The following is a 20,354-nucleotide window of genomic DNA, read 5'->3' as shown; positions in this document are numbered from 1 at the left end:
TTTTGATTTAGCAGGTCTCAAACACTCTTTCTGTAGAAACTGCAAGCGGACTTTCGCAGCGCTAAGGGGCCTATAGTTTAAAAAGGAATGTCTTCAAATAAAAACTACACAGAAGCATTCTGTGAAACTTCTTTCTGATCTGTGCATTTCACTAACAGAGTTGAACCTTTCTTTTGATTGAGAAGCTGTGAAACACTCTTTCCATAGAAACTGCAAGCAGACATTCGGAGCGCTTAGGGATCTATAGTGGAAAAAGGAATATCTTAAAATAAAAGCTACACAGAAACATTCTGTGAAACTTCTTTCTGATCTGTGCATTCAACTAACAGTGTTGAACCTTACTTTTAATTGAGCAGGTCTGAAACACTCTCTCTGTAGAAACTGCAAGCGGACATTCGCAGCGCTAAGGGGCCTTGAGAGGAAAAAGGAATAACTCCAAAGAAAAACTACACAGAAGCATTCTGTGAAACTTCTTTCTGATCTGTGCATTCAACTAACAGAGTTGAAACTTACTTTTGATTGAGCAGGTCTGAAACACTCTTCCTGTAGAAACTGCAAGTGGACAGTCGGAGCTCAAAGGGGCCTATAGCGGAAAAAGGAATACTTCAAATAAAAACTACACAGCAGCCTTCTGTGAAGCTTCTTTCTGAACTTTGCATTCAACTAGCAGAGATGAGCCTTACTTTTGATTGAAGAGTTCAGCAACACTCTTTTTGTAGAAACTTAAATTGGACATTCGGAGCGCTAAGGGGCCTATAGTGGAAAAAGGAATATCTTCATATAAAATCTACACAGAAGAATTCTGTGAAACTTCTTTCTGATCTGTGCATTCAACTAACAGAGTTGAAACTTACTTTTGATTGAGCGGGTCTGAAACACTCTTCCTGTAGAAACTGCAAGTGGACAGTCGGAGCTCAAAGGGGCCTATAGCGGAAAAAGGAATACTTCAAATAAAAACTACACAGCAGCCTTCTGTGAAGCTTCCTTCTGAACTTTGCATTCAACTAGCAGAGATGAGCCTTACTTTTGATTGAAGAGTTCAGAAACACTCTTTTTGTAGAAACTTAAATTGGACATTCGGAGCGCTAAGGGGCCTATAGTGGAAAAAGGAATATCTTCATATAAAATCTACACAGAAGAATTCTGTGAAACTTCTTTCTGATCTGTGCATTCAACTAACAGAGTTGAAACTTACTTTTGATTGAGCAGGTCTGAAACACTCTTCCTGTAGAAACTGCAAGTGGACAGTCGGAGCTCAAAGGGGCCTATAGCGGAAAAAGGAATACTTCAAATAAAAACTACACAGCAGCCTTCTGTGAAGCTTCCTTCTGAACTTTGCATTCAACTAGCAGAGATGAGCCTTACTTTTGATTGAAGAGTTCTGAAACACTCTTTTTGTAGAAACTTAAATTGGACATTCGGAGCGCTAAGGGGCCTATAGTGGAAAAAGGAATATCTTCATATAAAATCTACACAGAAGCATTCTGTGAAACTTCTTTCAGATGTGTGCATTTAACTAACAGAGATGAACCTTACTTTTGATTCAGCAGCTCTGAAACACTCTTTCCGTGGAAACTGCAAGTGGACATTTGGAGCTCCAAAGGGCCTATAGTGGAAAAAGGAATATCATCAAATAAACACTACACAGTAGCATTCTGTGAAACTTCTTTGTGATCTGAGCATTGAACTTGTGGCGATGAACCTTACTTTTGATTGAGGAGTTCTGAAAAACTCTTTCTGTAGAAACTGAAAGCGGACATTCAGAGCGCTAAGGAGCCTATAGTAGAAAAAGGAATATCTTCAAATAAAAACTACACAGAAGCATTCTGTGAAACTTCTTTCTGCTCTGTGCATTCAACAAATGGAGTTGAACCTTACTTTTGATTGAGGAGTTCTCACAGACTCTTTTTGTAGAAAATGCAATTGGACATTCGGAGCGCTAAGGGCCTATGGTGGAAAAAGGAATATCTTCATATAAAATCTACACAGAAACATTCTGTGAAACTCCTTTCTTATCTGCGCATTCAACTAACAGAGATGAACTTTACTTTTGATTGAGGAGTTCTGAAAAACTCTTTCTGTGGAAACTGGAAGCGGACAGTCAGAGCGCTACGGGGGATGTAGTGGAAAAAGGAATATCTTCAAATAAAAACTACAGAGAAGCATTCTGTGAAACTTCTTTCTGATCTGTGCATTCAACTAACAGAGTTGAACCTTACTATTGATAGGGGAGGTCTGAAACACTCTTTCTGTAGAAACTGCAGGCGGACAATCATAGCGCAGGGGGGTCTATAGTGGGAAAAAGAATATCTTCAAATAAAAACTACACAGAAGCATTCTGTGAAACTTCCTTCTGATCTGTGCATGAAACCAACACAGTTGAACCTTACTTTTGATTGAGGAGTTCTGAAGCACTCTTTCTGCAGAAACTGCAAGCGGACATTCGGAGCGCTAAGGGGCCTATAGTGGAAAAAGGAATATCTTCAAATAAAAACTACACAGAAGCATTCTATTAAACTTCTTTCTGAACTGTGCATTCAGCTAATAGAGTTGAACCTTACTTTTGATTGTGTAGGTCTTAAACACTGTTTCTGTAGAAACTGCAGGCAGACATTCGTATCGCTAAGGGGCCTATAGTGGAAAAAGGAATATCTTCAGATAAAAACTACACAGAAACATTCTGTGAAACTGCTTTCTTATCTGTGCATTCCACTAGAACAGTTGAACCTTACTTTTGATTGAGCGGTTCAGAAGCACTCTTTCTGTAGAAACTGCAAGCGGATATTCAGAGAGCTAAGGGGCCTGTAGTGGGAAAAGGAATATCTTCAAATAAAAACTGCACAGAAGAATTCTGTGAAACTTGATTCTGTTCTGTACATTCAACTAACAGAGTTGAAAGTTACTTTTGATTGAGGAGTTCTGAAACACTCTTTCTGTAAAAACTGCAAGCAGACATTCGGAGCGCTAAGGGGCCTATAACGGAAAAAGGAGTATCTTCAAATAAAAACTACGCAGAAGCATTCTGTGAAACTTCTCTCTGATCTGTGAATTCAATTAACAGAGTTGAAACTTACCATTGATTGAGCAGGTCAGAAACGCTCTTTCTGTAGAAACTGCAAGTGGACATTCAGAGACCAAATGGGCCAATAGCGGAAAAAGGAATATCTTCATATAAAAACTACACGGAAGCATTCTGTGAAGCTTCCTTCTGATCTGTGCATTCAACTAACAGAGTTGAACCTTACTTTTGATTGAGGAGTTCTGAAACTCTCTTTTTTTAGAAACTGAAATTGGACATTCTTAGCGCTAAGGCGCCTACAGTGGAAAAAGGAATATCTTCATATAAAATGTACACAGAAGCATTCTGTGAAACTTCTTTCTGATGTGCGCATTCAACTAACAGAGATCAACCTTCCTTTTGATTGAGGAGGTCTGAAACACTCTTTCTGTAGAAACAGCAAGCAGACATTTGGAGACCTAAGGGGCCTATAGTGGAAAAAGGAATATCTTCAAATGAAAAGTACACAGAAGCATTCTGTGAAACATTTTCTGATCTGTGCATTCAACAACCAAAGTTGAACCTTACTTTTGATTTAGCAGGTCTCAAACACTCTTTCTGTAGAAACTGCAAGCGGACTTTCGGAGCGCTAAGGGGCCTATAGTTTAAAAAGGAATATCTTCAAATAAAAACTACACAGAAGCATTCTGTGAAACTTCTTTCTGATCTGTGCATTTCACTAACAGAGTTGAACCTTTCTTTTGATTGAGAAGCTGTGAAACACTCTTTCTGTAGAAACTGCAAGCAGACATTCGGAGCGCTTAGGGATCTATAGTGGAAAAAGGAATATCTTAAAATAAAAGCTACACAGAAACATTCTGTGAAACTTCTTTCTGATCTGTGCATTCAACTAACAGTGTTGAACCTTACTTTTAATTGAGCAGGTCTGAAACACTGTCTCTGTAGAAACTGCAAGCGGACATTCGCAGCGCTAAGGGGCCTTGAGAGGAAAAAGGAATAACTCCAAATAAAAACTACACAGAAGCATTCTGTGAAACTTCTCTCTGATCTGTGAATTCAACTAACAGAGTTGAAACTTACTTTTGATTGAGCAGGTCTGAAACACTCTTCCTGTAGAAACTGCAAGTGGACAGTCGGAGCTCAAAGGGGCCTATAGCGGAAAAAGGAATACTTCAAATAAAAACTACACAGCAGCCTTCTGTGAAGCTTCTTTCTGAACTTTGCATTCAACTAGCAGAGATGAGCCTTACTTTTGATTGAAGAGTTCAGAAACACTCTTTTTGTAGAAACTTAAATTGGACATTCGGAGCGCTAAGGGGCCTATAGTGGAAAAAGGAATATCTTCATATAAAATCTACACAGAAGCATTCTGTGAAACTTCTTTCTGATCTGTGCATTCAACTAACAGAGTTGAAACTTACTTTTGATTGAGCAGGTCTGAAACACTCTTCCTGTAGAAACTGCAAGTGGACAGTCAGAGCTCAAAGGGGCCTATAGCGGAAAAAGGAATACTTCAAATAAAAACTACACAGCAGCCTTCTGTGAAGCTTCCTTCTGAACTTTGCATTCAACTAGCAGAGATGAGCCTTACTTTTGATTGAAGAGTTCTGAAACACTCTTTTTGTAGAAACTTAAATTGGACATTCGGAGCGCTAAGGGGCCTATAGTGGAAAAAGGAATATCTTCATATAAAATCTACACAGAATCATTCTGTGAAACTTCTTTCAGATGTGTGCATTTAACTAACAGAGATGAACCTTACTTTTGATTGAGCAGCTCTCAAACACTCTTTCTGTGGAAACTGCAAGTGGACATTTGGAGCTCCAAGGGGCCTCTAATGGAAAAAAGAATATCTTCAAATAAACACTACACAGTAGCATTCTGTGAAACTTCTTTGTGATCTGAGCATTGAACTTGTGGCGATGAACCTTACTTTTGATTGAGGAGTTCTGAAAAACTCTTTCTGTAGAAACTGAAAGCGGACATTCAGAGCGCTAAGGAGCCTATAGTAGAAAAAGGAATATCTTCAAATAAAAACTACACAGAAGCATTCTGTGAAACTTCTTTCTGCTCTGTGCATTCAACAAATGGAGTTGAACCTTACTTTTGATTGAGGAGTTCTCACAGACTCTTTTTGTAGAAAATGCAATTGGACATTCGGAGCGCTAAGGGCCTATGGTGGAAAAAGGAATATCTTCATATAAAATCTACACAGAAACATTCTGTGAAACTCCTTTCTTATCTGCGCATTCAACTAACAGAGATGAACTTTACTTTTGATTGAGGAGTTCTGAAAAACTCTTTCTGTGGAAACTGGAAGCGGACAGTCAGAGCGCTACGGGGGATGTAGTGGAAAAAGGAATATCTTCAAATAAAAACTACAGAGAAGCATTCTGTGAAACTTCAATCTCATCTGTGCATTCAACTAACAGAGTTCAACCTTACTTTTGATTGAACAGATCGGAAACACTCTTTCTGTAGGAACTGAAAGCGGATAATCGGAGCGCTATTGGTCCTATAGTGGAAAAAGGAATATCTTCAAATAAAAACTACACAGAAGCTTTCAGTGAAACTTCTTTCTGATCTGTGCATTCATCTAACAGAGTTGAAACTCACTTTTGTTTGAGCAGGTCAGAAACACTCTATCTGTAGAAACTGCAAGCGGACATTAAGAGCGCTAAGGGGAATATACAGGAAAATGTAATATCTTCAAATAAAAACTAAACAGAAGCATTCTGTGAAATTTCTTTCTAATCTGTGCATTCCACTAACAAAGTTGAAACTTATTTTTGATTGAGGCGTTCTGAAACACTCTTTCTTTAGAAACTGCAACCTGACATTCGGAGCGCTAATGGGCCTTGAGAGGAAAACGGAATAACTTCAAATAAAAACTGCACGGAAGCATTCTGTGAAACTTCTTTCTGATCTGCGCATTCAACTAACAGAGTTGAACCTTACTTTTCATTGACCATTTCTGAAACACTCTTTCTGTAGAAACTGCAAGCGGACATTCGGAGCGCTAAGGGGCCTATAGTGGAAAAAGGAATATCTTCTAATAAGAACTACTCAGAAGCATTCTGTGAAACTTCTTTCTGATCTGTGCATTCCACTAACAGAGTTGTACCTTACTATTGATTGAGGAGTTCTGAAACACTCTTTCTGTAGAAACTGCAAGTGGACATTCGGAGAGCTAACGGGCCTGTAGTGGAAAAAGGAATATGTTCAAATAAAAAGTACACAGAAGCATTCTGTGAAACTTCTTTCTCATCTGTGCATGCAAATAACAGAGTTGAACTTTTCTTTTGATTGAGAAGTTCTGAAACACTCTTTCTGTAGAAACTGCAAGCGGACATTCGGTGTGCTATGGGACCTATGGTGGAAAAAGGAATATCTTCATATAAAAACTACACAGAAGCATTCTGTGAAATTTCTTTCTGATCTGTGCATTCAAGTCACAGAGTTGAACCTTACTTTTGATTGAGCAGGTCTCAAACACTCTTTCTGTAGAAACTGCAAGCGGACATTCGGAGCGCTAAGGGGCCTATTGTGGAAAAAGGAATATCTTCAAATAAAAACTACACAGAAGCATTCTGTGAAACTTCTTTCTGATCTGTGCATTCCACTAACAGAGTTGAAACTTACTTTTGATTGAGGAGGTCTGAAACACACTTTCTGTAGAAACTGCAAGCGGACATTCACAGCACTAAGGTGGATATATTGGAAAAAGGAATATCTTCAAATAAAAACTACACAGAAGCAATCTGTGAAACTTCTTTCTGATCTGTGCCTTCAACTAACAGAGTTGAACCTTACTTTTGATTGAGGAGTTCTGAAACCCTGTTTCTGTAGTAAATGCAAGCAGATATTAGGAGCGCTAAGGGACCTATAGTGGAAAAATGACTGTCTTCAAATAAAAACTACACAAAAGCATTCTGTGAAACTTTTTGGGATCCGTACATTCAACTAACAGAGTTGAACCTTAATTTAGATTGTGCAGTTCTGAAACGCTCTTTCTGTAGAAACTGCAAGTGGATATTCGGATCGCCAATGGGCCAATAATGGAAAAAGGAATATCTTCAAATAAAAACTACACAGAAGCATTCTGCAAAAGTTCTTTCTCATCTGTGCATTCAACTAACAGAGTTGAATCTTACTTATGTTTGAGCAGGTCTCAAACACTCTTTCTGTAGAAACTGCAAGTGGACATTCAGAGCGCTAAGCGGCCTATACTGGAAAAAGGAATATCTTCAAATAAAAACTACACAGAAGCATTCTCTGAAACTTATTTCTGATCCGTGCATTCAACTAACGGGGTTGAAACTTACTTTTGATTGAGCAGGTCTGAAACACTCTTGCTGTAGAAACTGCATGTGGACATTCGGAGCTCAATGGGGCCTATAGTGGAAAATGGAATATCTTCAAATAAAACCTACGCAGAAGCATTCTGTGAAACTTCTTTCTTATCTGTGCATTCAACTAACAGGGTTGAATCTTTATTTTGATTGAGGAGTTCTGAAACTCTCTTTTTGTGTTAACTGCAAGTGGACATTCGGAAAGCTAAGGGGCCTAGAGTGGAAAAAGGAATATCATCATATAAAAACTACACAGAAGCATTCTGTGAAACTTCTTTCTGATCTGTGCATTCAACTAACAGAGATGAACCTTACTTTTGATTGAGGAGTTCTGAAACACTCTTCCTGTAGAAAATGCTAGCAGACATTCGGCGAGCTAAGGGCCCACTGTGGAAAAAGGAATATCTTCAAATAAAAACTACACAGGAGCATTCTGTTAAACTTCTTTCTGATCTGTGCATTCAACTAACAGAGTTCATACTTACTTTTGATTGGGCAGGTCTCAAACAGTCTTTCTGTAGAAACTGCAAGCGGACATGCAGAGCGCTAAGGGGCCTGTAGTGGAAAAAGGAATATCTTTAAATAAAAACTACACAGAAGCATTCTGTGAAACTTCTTTCTGATCTGTGCCTTCAAATAAGAGAGTTTAACCTTACTTTTCATTGAGCAGGTCTGAAACACTCTTTCTGTAGAAACTGCACGTGGACATTCGGAGGTCAAATGGTCCTATAGTGGAAAAAGGAATATCTTCAAATAAAAACTACACAGAACAATTCTGTGAAACTTCTTTGTGATCTCTGCATTAAACTAAAAGAGTTGAACCTTACTTTTGATTGAGCAGTTTAGAAACACTCTTTCTGTGGAAACTGCAGGTGGACATTCGGAGCGCTAACGGGTCTATAGTGGAAAAAGAAATATCTTCAAATACAAACTAGACAGTAGCATTCTGTGAAACTTCATTCTCATCTGTGCATTCAAGTAACAGAGTTCAACCTTACTTTTGATTGAACAGGTCGGAAACACTCTTTCTGTAGAAACTGCAAGCGGATAATCGGAGCGCTATTGGTCCTACAGTGGAAAAAGGAATATCTTCAAATAAAAACTACACAGAAGCATTCAGTGAAACTTCTTTCTGATCTGTGCATTCAACTAACACAGTTGAAACTCACTTTTGTTTGAGCAGGTCAGAAACACTCTATCTGTAGAAACTGCAAGTGGACATTAAGAGCGCTAAGGGGAATATACAGGAAAATGTAATATCTTCAAATAAAAACTAACCAGAAGCATTCTGTGAAACTTCTTTCTAATCTGTGCATTCCACTAACAAAGTTGCAAATTATTTTTGATTGAGGCGTTCTGACACACTCTTTCTTTAGAAACTGCAACCTGACATTTGGAGCGCTAATGGGCCTTGAGAGGAAAAAGGAATAACTTCAAATAAAAACTTCACAGAAGCATTCTGTGAAACTTCTTTCTGATCTGTGCATTCAACTAACGGAGTTGAACCCTACATTTCATTGAGCATGTCTGAAACACTCTTTCTGTAGAAACTGCAAGCGGACATTCGGAGCGCTACGGGGCCAATAGTGGAAAAAGGAATATGTTAATATAAAATCTACACAGAAGAATTCTGTGAAACTTCTTTCTGATCTGTGCATTCAACTAACAGAGTTGAAACTTACTTTTGATTGTGGAGTTCTGATACACTGTTCTGTAGAAACTGCAAGTGGACATTCAGAGAGCTAACTGGTCTATAGTGGAAAAAGGAATATCTTCAAATAAAAAGTACACAGAAGCACTCTGTGAACCTTCATTATGATCAGTGCATTCAACTAACCAAGCTGAAATTTACCATAGATTGAGGCGTTCTGAAACACTCTTTCTTTAGAAACTGCAAGCAGACATTCGGTGCGCTAAGGGGCCTATAGTGAAAAAGGAATATCTTCAAATAAAAACTACACAGAAGCATTGTGTGGAACTTCTTTTTTATCTGTGCATTCAACTAATATAGTTGAACCTTACTTTTGATTGAGGAGTTCTGAAGCCCTCTTTCCGTTGAAATGGCAAGCAGATATTCAGAGCGCTAAAGAGCCTATAGTGGAAAAAGGAATATCTTCAAATAAATACTACACAGAAGCATTCGGTGAAACTTCTTTCAGATCTGTGCATTCAACTAACAGAGTTGAACCTTACTTTTGATTCAGTAGTTCTGAAACACTCTTTCTGTACAAACTGCAAGTGGACATTCAGAGTGCTAAGGGGCCTATAGTAGAAAAAGGAATATCTTCAAATAAAAACTAGACAGAAGCATTCTGTGAAACTTCATTCTGATCTATGCATTCAACTAAAAGAGTTGAACCTTACTATAGATTGAGGTGTTCTGAAACACTCTTTCTGTAGAAACTGCAAGCAGACATTCGGAGCGCTAAGGGGCCTACAGTGGAAAAAGGAATATCTTCAAATAAAAACTACAGAGAAGCACTCTGTGAAACTTCTTCCTGATCTGTGCATTCAACTAACATAGTTGAACTTTACTTTTGATTGAGCAGTTCTGAAACACTGTTTCTGTAGAAACTGCAAGCGGACATTCGGAAAGCTGAGGGGCCTATAGTTTAAAAAGGAATATCTTCAAATAAAAGTTACACAGAATCATTCTGTGGAACTCCTTTCTGACCTGTGCATTCAACTAAGATAGTTGAACCTTACTTTTGATTGAGGAGTTGTGAAACACTCTTTCTGTAGAAACTGAAAGCGGACATTTGGAGCACTAAGGGGCCTATAGTGGAAAAAGGAATATCTTCAAATAAAAACTACACAGAAGCATTCTTTGAAACTACTTTCTGATCTTGCATTCAACCAGCAGGGTTGAACCTTACTTTTTAATGAGGAGTTCTGCAACACACTTTCTGTAGAAACTGCAAGCGGACATTATTAGCGCTAGAGGCCTATAGTGGAAAAAGGAATATCTACAAATAAAAACTACACAGAAGCATTCTGTGAAACTTCTTTCTGATCTGTGCATTCAACTAACAGAGTTGAACCTTACTTTTGATTGAGGAGTTCTGAAATACTCTTCCTGAAGAAACTGCAAGCGGACATTAGTAGCGCTAAGGGGCCTAGAGTGGAAAAACGAATATCTTCAAATAAAAACTAAACAGAAGCATTCTTTGAAACTTCTTTCAGATCTCTGCATTCAACTAACAGAGTTGAACCTTACTTTTGATTCAGCAGTTCTGAAACACTCTTTCTGTACAAACAGCAATGGACATTCAGAGCGCTAAGGGGCCTATAGTGGAAAAAAGAATATCTTCAAATAAAAACTACACAGAAGCATTCTGTGAAACATCTTTCTGATCTGTGCATTCAACTAAACTAGTTGAACTTTTCTATAGATTGAGGTGTTCTGAAACACTCTTTCTTTAGAAAATGCAAGCAGACATTCGGAGCGCTAAGAGGCCTACAGTGGAAAAAGGAATATCTTCAAATAAAAAATACAGAGAAGCATTCTGTGAAACTACTTCCTGATCTGTGCATTCAACTAACAGACTTGAACTTTACTTTTGATTGAGCAGTTCTGAAACACTGTTTCTGTAGAAACTGCAAGTGGACATTCCTAGCACTAAGGGGCCTATAATGGAAAAAGGAATATCTTCAAATAAAAACTACACAGAAGCATTGTGTAAAACTAATTTCTGATCTGTGCATTCAACTAACAGAGTTCAACCTTACTTTTGATTGAGCAGATCTGAAACACTCTTTCTGTAGAAACTGCAAATATACATTCTGGGCGCTAAGCAGCCTATAGTGGTAAAAGGAATATCTTCAAGTATAAACTACACAGAAGCATTCTGTGAAACTTCTTTCTGATCTGTGCATTCAACTAACAGGGCTGCACGCTACTTTTGATTGAGCAGTTCTGAAACACTCTTTCAGTATAAACTGCAAGTGGATATTCGGAGCGCTAAGGTGCCTAGAGTGGAAAATGAATATCTTCAAATAAGAACTACACAGCAGCATTCTGTGAAACTTCTTTCTGATCTGTGCATTCAAGAAGAGGAGTTGAACCTTACTATTGATTGAGCAGTTCTGCAACACACTTTCTGTAGAAACTGCAAGTGGACATTCGGAGCGCTCAGGGGCCTATAATGGAGAAAAGAATATCATCAAATAAAAACTACACAGAAGAATTCTGTGAAACTTCTAGCTGATCTGTGCATTCAACTAACATAGTTTAACCATACATTTGATTGAGGAGTTGTGAAACACTCTTTCTGTAGAAACTGCAAGCAGACATTTGGAGCGCTTAGATGCCTATAGTGGAAAAAGGAATATCTTCAAATAAAAACAACACAGAAGCATTCTGTGGAACTTCTTTCTGATCTGTGCATTAAACTAACATAGTGGAAAGTTAGTTTTGATTGAGGAGTTGTGAAACACTCTTTCTGTAGAAACTTCAAGCAGACATTCGGAGCTCTAAGGGGCCTAAAGTGGAAAAAGGAATATCTTCAAATAAAGACTACACAGAAGCATTCGGTGAAACTTCTTGCTGATCTGTGCATTCAACTAACAGAGTTGAAACTTACTTTTGATTGAGGAGCTCTGAAACACTGTTCTGTAGAAACTGCAAGTGGACATTAGGAACGCTAAGAGGTCTATAGTGGAAAAAGGAATATCTTCAAATAAAAACTACACAGAAGCAATCTGTGAAACTTCTTTCTGATCAATGCATTCAACTAACAGAGTTGAACCTTACCATAGATTGAGGAGTTCTGAAACACTCTTTCTGTAGAAACTGCAAGAAGACATTTGGAGCACTAAGGGGCCTATAGTGGAAAAAGATATATCTTCAAATAAAAACTACACAGAAGCATTCTGTGAGACTTCTTCCTGATCTGTGCATTCAACTAACATAGTTGAAGTTTACTTTTGATTGAGCAGTTCTGAAACACTGTTTCTGTAGAAACTGCAAGTGGACATTGGGAGCGCTAAGGGGCCTATAGTGGAAAAAGGAATATTTTCAAATAAAAAAGAAACAGAAGGATTCTGCAAAACTTCTTTCTGATCTGTGCATTCAACTAACAGAATTGAACCTTATTTTGATTAAGGAGTTCTGAAACACTCTTTCTGTAGAACCTGCAAGCGGACATTCTGAGCGCTAAGTATCCTATAGTGGGAAAAGGGATATCTTCAAATAAAAACTACACGGAAACATTCTGCGAAACTCTTTTCTGATCTGTGCATTCAACAAACAAAGTTGAACCTTACTTTTGATTGAGCACTTCTGAAACCCTCTTTCTTTAGAAACTGCAAGCCGACATTTCGAGCGCTAAGTGGCCTATAGTGGAAAAAGGAATATCTTCAATTAAAAGCAACACAGAAGCATTCTGTGAAACTTCTTTCTGATCTGTGCATTAAACTAACATAGTGGAACCTTACTTTTGAGTGAGGAGTTGTGAAACACCCTTTCTGTAGAAACTGCAAGCCAGCATTTGGAGCGCTAAGGGTCCTATGTTGGAAAAAGGAATATCTTCAAATAAAAAGTACAAAGAAGCATTCTGTGAAACTTTTTCTGATCTGTGCATTCAACGAACAGATTTGAACCTTACTTTTGATTGATTAGTTGTGAAACACTCTTTCTGTAGAAACTGCTATCCGACATTCGGAGCGCTATGGGGTCTGTAGTGGAAGAAGGAATATATTCAAATAAAAACTAAACAGAAGCATTCTGTGAAACTTCTTTCTGATCTGTACATTCAACTAACAGTGTTGAACCTTACTTTTGATTGAGTAGTTCTGAAGCACTCTTTGTGTAGGAACTGCAAGTGGACATTCGGAGCGCTATGGTGTCTGTAGTGGAAAAAGAAATATCTTCAAACAATAACTACACAGAAGCATTCTGTAAAACTTCTTTCTGATCTGTGCATTCAACTAACAGATTTGAAAGTTTCTTTTGATAGAGCAGGTCTGAAACACTCTTTCTGTGAAAACTGCAAGCAGACATTCGGAGTGCTATGGGTCGAAAAGTGGAAAAAGGAATATCTTCAAATGAAAACTTCACAAAAGCAATCTGTGAAACTACTTTCTGATCTGTGCATTCAACTAACAGAGTTGAAACTTACTTTTAATTGAGCAGGTCTGAAACACTCTTTCTGTAGAAACTGCAAGTGGACATTCGGAGCGCTAAGAGTCCTATAGTGAAAAAAGGAATATCTTCAAATAAAACCACACAGAAGCATTATGAGAAAAGACTTTCTGATCTGTGCATTCAACGAACAGATTTGAACCTTGCTTTTGAGTGATTAGTTGTGAAACACTCTTTCTGTAGAAACTGCTATCCGACATTCGGAGCGCTATGGGGTCTGTAGTGGAAGAAGAAATATCTTCAAATAAAAACAACACAGATGCATTCTGTGAAACTTCTTTCTGATCTGTGCATTCAACTAACAGAGTTGAACCTTACTTTTGATTTAGCAGTTCTGAAACACTCTTTCCTTAGAAACTGCAAGCGAACATTCGGAGCGCTAAGGGGTCTGTAGTGGAAAAAGGAATACCTTCAAATACAAAGTACACAGAGGCAGTCTTTGAAACTTCTTTCTGATATGTGCATTCAAATAACACAGTTGAACCATACTTTTGATTTAGCCGTTCTGAAACACTCTTTCTGAAGAAACTGCAAACGGACACTCGGAGCGCTAAGGGGTCTGTAGTGGAAAAAGGAATATCTTCAAATACAAACTACACAGAAGCAGTCTGTGAAACTTCTTTCTGATCTCTGCTTTCAACTAACAGATTTGAACCTTACTTTTGGTTGAGGAATTCTGAAGCACTCTTTGTGTACAAACTGCAAGTGGCCATTCAGAGCTCTATGGTGTCTGTAGTGGAAAAAGAAATATCTTCAAATAAAAACTACACAAAAGCATTCTGTCAAACTTCTTTCTGATCTGTGCATTCAACTAACAGAGTTGAAAGTTACTTTTGATAGAGCAGGTCTGAAACACTCTTTCTTTAGAAACTGCAAGCGGACATTCGGAGCGCTTTGGGGTCTGTAGTGAAAAAAGAAATATCTTCAAATAAAGCTACACAGAAGCATTCTGTGAAACTTCTTTCTGATCTGTGCATTCAACTAACAGAGTTGAACCTTACTTTTGATTGAGGAGGTCTGAAACACTATTTCCGTAGAAACTGCAGGCCGACATTCGGAGCGCTATGGGGTCTGTAGTGGAAAAAGTAATATCTTCAAATACAAACTTCACAGAAGCATTCTGTGAAACTTCTTTCTGATCTGTGCATTCAACTAACAGAGTTGAAAATTACTTTTGATTGAGCAGTTCTGAAACACTCTTTCTGTGGACACTGCAAGTGGACATTCGGAGCGCTAAGGGTCCAAGAGTGGAAAAAGGAGTATCTTTAAATAAAAACTACACAGAAGCATTCTGTGAAACTTCTTTTTGATCTATGCATTCAACTAACAGAGTTGAACCTTACCATTGGTTGAGCAGGTCTGAAACACTCTTTCTGTAGAAACTGCAAGCGGACATTCTTAGCGCTAAGGGGCCTATAGTGGAAAAAGGAATATCTTCAAATAAAAACTACACAGAAGCATTCCGTGAAACATATTTCCCATCTATGCATTCAACTAAGAGAGTTGAACCTTACTTTTGACTGAGGAGTTCTGAAACACTCTTTCTGTAGAAAGTGCAAGCGGATATTCCGAGCGCTAAGGGGACTATACTTGAAAAAGTAATATCTTCAAATAAAAACTACACAGAAGCATTCTGTGAAACTTCTTTCTGATCTGTGCATTCAACCTACAGAGTTCAACCTTACTTTAGATAGGGCAGGTATGAAACACCCTTTGTGTAGAAACTGCAAGCAGACATTCGGAGCGCTAAGGGGACTGAAGTGGAAAAAGGAGTATCTTTAAATAATAACTACACAGAAGCATTCCGTGAAACTTCTTTCTGATCTGTGCATTCAGCTAACAGAGTTGAACCTTACTTTTGATTGAGCAGTGCTGAGACACTCTTTCTGTAGAAACTGCAAGCGGACATTGGGAGCGATAAGGGGCATATTGTGGAAAAAGGAATATGTTCAAATAAAAACTACAGACAAGCATTCCGTGAAACTTTTATCTGATCAGTGCATTCAACTAACAGAGTTGAGCTTTACTTTGGAATGAGGAGTTCTGGAACACTCTTTCTGTAGAAACTGCAAGCGGTGATTCGGAGCGCTGAGGGGTCTATAGTGGAAAAAAGGAATATCTTCAAATAAAAACTACACACAAGCATTCTGTGAAACTTCCTTCTGATCTGTGCATTCAACTAACAGAGTTGAAGCTTACTTTGGATTGAGGAGTTGTGAAACACTCTTTCTGTAGAAACTGAATGCGGGGATTCGGAGCTCTAAGGGGTCCACAGTGGAAAAAGGAATATCTTCAAACAAAAACTACATACAAGTATTCTGTGAAACTTCCTTCGGATCTGTGCATTCATCTAACAGAGTCGAAACTAACTTTTTGTTGAGCAGTTCTGAAACACTCTTTCTGTAGAAAATGCAAGCAGACTTTAGGAGCTCTAAGTGGACTATAGTGGAAAAAGGAATATCTTCAAATAAAAACTACACAGAAGCATTCTGTGAAACTTCTTTCTGATCTGTGCATTCAACTAACAGAGTTGAGACTTTCTTCAGATTGAGGAGTTTTGAAACACACATTCTATTGAAACTGCAAGCGGACATTCAGAGCGCTACTTTCCCTAGAGTAGAAAAACGAATATCTTCAAATAGAAACTACACAGAACCATTCTGTGAAACTTCTTTCTTATCTGTGCATTCAACTCACTGAGTGGAACCTTACTTTTGATTGAGGAGTTCTGAAACACTCCTTCTGTAGAAACTGCAAGTGTATATTTGGAGCGTTAAGGGGACTAAGTGGAAAAAGGAATATCTTACAATAAAAACTACACAGAAGCATTTTCTGAAAATACTTTCTGCTCTTTGCATTCAACTAACAAAGTTGAACATAACTTTTGATTGAACAGTTCTGAAACACTCTTTATGTATACACTGCAAGCGGACATTCAGAGCTCTAAGGGGCCTATAGTTGAAAAAGGAATATCTTCAAATAAAAACTACACAGAAGCATTCTGTGAAACTTCTTTCTGATCTGTGCATTCAACTAAAAGTGGTGAATCTTATTTTTGATTGAGCAGTTCTGAAACACTCTCTGTAGAAACTGCAAGCGGACATTCAGAGCACTAAGGGACATATAGTTGAAAAAGGAAATAAGAATACCTTCAAACAAAAACTACACAGAAGCATTCTGTTAAACTTCTTTCTGATCCGTGCATTCAACTAACAGAGTTGAACCTTAATTTTGATTGAGCAGTTCTAAAACACACTTTCTGTTGAAACTGCAGGTGGACATTCGGAGCACTAAGGGTCCTATAGTGGAAAAAGGAATATCTTCATATAAAAATCACATAGAAGCATTGTGTGAAACTTCTTTCTGATCTGTGCATTCAACTAACACAGTTGAACCTAACTTTTGATTGAGCAGTTCTGAAACCCTCTTTCTGTAGAAACTGCAAGTGGAGTTCAGAGCGCTAAGGGGCCTATAGTGGAAAAAGGAATATCTTCAAATTAAAACTACACAGAAGAATTCTGGGAAACTCCTTTCTGATCTCTGCAGTCAACTAACAGATTTGAACCTTACTTTTGATTGAGCAGTTCTGAAACAGTCTTTCTGTAGAAAGTGCAAGCGGACATTCGGAGCGCTAAGGGACCTATAGTGGAAAAAGGAATATCTTCAAATATAAACTACACAGAAGAATTCTGGGAAACTACTTTCTCACCCGTGCATTCAACTAACAGAGATGAACCTTACTCTTGATTGGGCAGTTCTGAAACACTCTTTCTGTAGAACCTGCAAGCGGACATACGGAGCGCTAAGGGGTCTATAGTGGAAAAAGTAATATCTTCAAATAAAAACTGCACAGAAACATTCTGTGAAACTTCTTTCTGATCTGTGCATTCAATTAACAGAATTGAACCTTATTTTTGATTGAGGAGGTCTCAAACTCTCTTTATGTAGAAACTGCAAACGGACATTCATAGCGAAAGGGGGCCTATAGTTGAAAAAGAAAAAAGAAATACCTTCAAATAAAAACTACACAGAAGCATTCTGTGAAACGTCTTTCTGATCTGTGCATTCAACTAACAGAGTTGAAGCTTACTTTTGATTGAGCAGTTCTGAAACACTCTTTCTGTAGAAACTGCAAGCAGACATTCGGAGCGCTAAGGGGCCTATAGTGGAAAAAGGAATACCTTCAGATAAAAACTACACAGAAGCATTCTGTGAAACTTGCTTTCTGATCTGTGCATTCAACTAACAGAGTTGAACCTTACTTTGGATTGAGGAGTTCTGAAACACTCTTCTTTTGGAAAGTGCAAGTGGAGATTCGCAGCCGTAAGTGGTCTATTGAGAAAAAAGGACCATCTTGAAATAAAAAGTGCACACAAGAATTCTGCGAAACTTCTTTCTGATCTGTGCATTCAACTAACACATTTGAACCTTACTTTTGATTGGGGAGTTCTGAAACACTTTCCGTAGACACTGGAAGCGGACATTAGGAGCGCTAAGTGGCATATAATGGAAAGAGGAATAACTTCAAATATAAACTATACAGAAGCATTCTGTGAAACTGCTTTCCGATCTGTGCATTCAACTAACAGAGTTGAACCTAACTTTTGATTGAGCAGTTCTGAAACACTCTTTCTGTAGAAACTGCAAGCAGACATTCTGAGGGCTAAGGGACCTATAGTGGAAAAACGAATATCTTCAAATAAAAACTACACAGAAGCATTCTGTGAAACTTCTTTCTCATCTGCGCATACAACTAACTGAGTTGCACCTTACTTTGGATTGAAGAATTCTGAAACACTCTTTCTGTAGAAACTGCAAGCAGACATTAGGAGCTCTAAGTGGACTATAGTGGAAAAAGGAATATCTTCAAATAAAAACTACACAGAAGCATTCTGTGAAACTTCTTTCTGATCTGTGCATTCAACTAACAGTGTTGAACCTTACTTTAGATTCAGCAGTTCTGAAACACACATTCTATTGAAACTGCAAGCGGACATTCGGAGCGCTACCTTCCCTAGAGTAGAAAAACGAATATCTTCAAATAGAAACTACAAAGAACCATTCTGTGAAACTTCTTTCTGATCTATGTATTCAACTCACTGAGTGGAACCTTACTTTTGATTGAGGAGTTCTGAAACACTCTTTCTGTAGAAACTGCAAGTGTACATTCGGAGCGCTAAGGGGCCTAAAGTGGAAAAAGGAATATCTTCCAATAAAAACTACACAGAAGCATTCTCTGAAACTACTTTCTGCTCTGTGCATTCCACTAACAAAGTTGAACATAATTTTTGGTTGAACAGTTCTGAAACACACATTGCAAGCGGACATTCGGAGTGCTAAGGGGCCTATAGTTGAAAAAGGAATATCTTCAAATAAAAACTACTCAGAAGCATTCTGTGAAAATTCTTTCTTATCTGTGCATTCAACTAAAAGGGGTGAACCTTATTTTTGATTGAGCAGTTCTGAAACACTCTCTGTAGAAACTGCAAGCGGACATTCAGAGCACTAAGGGACATATAGTTGAAAAAGAAAATAGGAATATCTTCAAACAAAAACTACACAGAAGCATTCTGTTAAACTTCTTTCTGATCCGTACATTCAACTAACAGAGTTGAACCTTAATTTTGATTGAGCAGTTCTGAAACACTCTTTCTCTTGAAACTGCAGGTGGACATTTGGAGCACTAATGGTCCTATAGTGGAAAAAGGAATATCTTCATATAAAAATCACATAGAAGCATTGTGTGAAACTTCTTTCTGATCTGTGCATTCAACTAACAGAGTTGAACCTAACTTTTGATTGAGCAGTTCTGAAACCCTCTTTCTGTAGAAACTGCAAGCGGAGTTCAGAGCGCTAAGGGGCCTATAGTGGAAAAAGGAATATCTTCAAATTAAAACTACACAGAAGCATTCTGTGAAACTCCTTTCTGATCTCTGCAGTCAACTAACGGAGTTGAACCTTACTTTTGATTGAGCAGTTCTGAAACAGTCTTCCTGTAGAAAGTGCAAGTGGACATTCGGAGCACTGAGGGACCTATAGTGGAAAAAGGAATATCTTCAAATAAAAACTACACAGAAGAATTCTGGGAAACTATTTTCTCACCCGTGCATTCAACTAACAGAGATGAACCTTACTCTTGATTGGGCAGTTCTGAAACACTCTTTCTGTAGAACCTGCATGTGGACATACGGAGCGCTAAGGGGCCTATAGTGGAAAAAGGAATATCTTCCAATAAAACCTGGACAGAAGCATTCTGTGAAACTTCTTCCTGATCTGTGCATTCAATTAACAGAATTGAACCTTATTTTTGATTGAGGAGGTCTCAAACCCTCATTATGTAGAAACTGCAAGTGGACATTCATAGCGAAAGGGGGCCTATAGTTGAAAAAGAAAAAAGAAATACCTTCAAATAAAAACTACACAGAAGCATTCTGTGAAACGTCTTTCTGATCTGTGCACTCAACTAACAGAGTTGAAGCTTACTTTTGATTGAGCAGTTCTGAAACACTCTTTCTGTAGAAACTGCAAGCAGACATTGGGAGCGCTAAGGGGCCCATAGTGGAAAAAGGAATAGCTTCAGATAAAAACTACACAGAAGCATTCTGTGAAACTTCTTTCTGATCTGTGCATTCAACTAACAGAGTTGAACCTTACTTTGGATTGAGGAGTTCTGAAACACTCTTTCTTTGGAAAGTGCAAGTGGAGATTCGGAGAGCTAAGGGGTATATTGAGAAAAAAGGAACATCTTGAAATAAAAAGTGCACACAAGCATTCTGCGAAACTACTTTCTGATCTGTGCATTCAACTAACACAGTTGAACCTTACTTTTAATTGGGGAGTT

Source organism: Symphalangus syndactylus, chromosome 22 (genome assembly GCF_028878055.3).
Source record: "Symphalangus syndactylus isolate Jambi chromosome 22, NHGRI_mSymSyn1-v2.1_pri, whole genome shotgun sequence".
Classification (NCBI taxonomy): Eukaryota; Metazoa; Chordata; class Mammalia; order Primates; family Hylobatidae; genus Symphalangus; species Symphalangus syndactylus.
Note: the sequence above shows the minus strand (reverse complement) of the source record.